This window comes from Euprymna scolopes, chromosome 2 (genome assembly GCF_053919585.1).
Source record: "Euprymna scolopes isolate OS-2025 chromosome 2, ASM5391958v1, whole genome shotgun sequence".
Lineage (NCBI taxonomy): Eukaryota > Metazoa > Mollusca > Cephalopoda > Sepiida > Sepiolidae > Euprymna > Euprymna scolopes.
Window position 1 is genome coordinate 76,748,216 of NC_136483.1, and position 1,917 is coordinate 76,750,132.

At 30.4% G+C, this 1,917-nt stretch overlaps 1 non-coding gene across 1 annotated transcript; it reads right to left on the reverse strand.

Moving 5' to 3' along the window:
- Positions 1-1,611: 1,611 nt before the first annotated feature.
- Positions 1,612-1,683, reverse strand: Trnaq-cug (transfer RNA glutamine (anticodon CUG)). The gene has a single exon. It is a non-coding gene; the product is annotated as a tRNA-Gln (tRNA).
- Positions 1,684-1,917: the final 234 nt, after the last annotated feature.

Below are 1,917 nucleotides of genomic sequence, written 5' to 3' on the forward strand. Positions count from 1 at the left end.
TAAAACAGTAATCTATGAACACGCGTGTTTTGGATAGCTTGACTGTTGTTAGGATTCAGTTCCATGAATTCAACATTAACAAAATCTTTTGGTGTATGATTGTTTCTTAGATGAAAGAATTAAAAAAAAAAATTTCAATCTGTCTCTTTTTTAGCATCGATTCCATAACATCATAATCTGGCAGTTAAAGGTCTGGTGAGTGTGAAATCTATTCAGGATCACACTGTCTACTGAGACAATCACCAATATATTTTTGCGACCAAAATACAAAAACTACTGAACATTTATAGCTGAAAATTGGAGGACACATCAAGCCTAGACCGAAGTTTATTTGTACCAAATATATTTGAGTTGCAGAAAGGATTGTAGATTTCATTTTATTGGCTATTCATTTTTTAGGGAGTAAGGGTTACCATGTACTATTAAGAGCCTGAGTTAGATATTCCAACCCCACCATTTTTATTTTTTCTTGCAACAAGACTTGGTTAGGCTGGCCTGGTAAAATACTGAGGAATGCACCTGTTTTTAAGTCAGGTTAAAAAAAAAAAGCAATGCCAGATGACTGCCCTCAAACACATCTAGTAAATACATCGATGACTGGACCCAGTGACGTACAAAGAACTTTGTTCAGGGCTGGTGCTCAAGTAAAAAAACGGCAAAAAACATAGTAATAAACACTATCTCAGTGGGACACAGGCCTATAATGCATTCCTCTGAAAAGCGCCCTTTTAGTGCAGGAGTAAAAGGGGCAGGTGCTTTGCTTAGGTACCCTTAGCACCTACCTCTGCACGTCTCTGTCTAGACCTGTTTCAAGGAATCATATTCCGTTCTGGGAGTTTAGCATTTCCCTCCTTCACACAATAAGGGAAGTTCATTGAAGTCCTTTCCTCAAAACTGATTGTTAATAAATTATATTTATAATCTGGAAATACAATTCTAATATACTTTTTAAAGTCTTCACAATCTAAATTTAATTCTAATTGAGCTTTTAATGCTGAAATAAAATCTCGCCCGGAAACTTATAACACTTTTATAAGCAAATTTTTTTTTATTAAAGATGCTTGAAGTGTCGAATTATGAGCTTGAATTATCGCCCTTTAATCGCTTATTTACTGAAATAAAAAAATAAAAAATAAAAAAAAGCTCCTAGTAAACGAAATTTTAAAAATTCTATTAAAAAATAATTTAATAATGAAATTAAATTCACTAGAAAGTATTTCAGTTTTTTCGTATACAAGTCAGGTATTTTTACATTTTGTTAATAGTTAAAAAAAAAAGGAATTATTTCATGATACTTCAAGAATTTGGAAGCATTTCAACTGTCGAATAGAAAGTCATTTCTGGTTTTAAAATTCTTAGCAGATCTTAAACGATTGAAATTTTGGTAGTTATTTAAATCCAATAATTTTATAAATAGAGATTAAAATTACAAAATTAATTATGCTTTTATAACAACACGGTTTAATTAATGAGCTAATGACCAAACGACGTTATCATAGTAAAATTTAACTTAAAAATTCATAAAAAGAAAACAAGAACGTAAAATAAAGATATAAACAGAAGTACTCCTGAACAACGTTGGAATTTTACAATTAAAAAAAATTTCATATTAGGTTCTACCGAGATTTGAACTCGGATCGCTGGATTCAGAGTCCAGAGTGCTAACCATTACACCATAGAACCATTACGATAAAGCGGTCTTCTTTTTAATATATATATATTAAAGAAAACCACATAATGTGCTTTACTTTAGAAAAGTTTCAAGTTAATACTAATTTTTATCATTTTAGTAGTTTTTAAAAGGAATGTACACTTTAAATAATACATTATAACAACATATAAAAATAATACGTAGAAATAATTCTATACATTCGTGATAGCAGCCATATTGTTAGCTATTATTATTATTGACGAGTG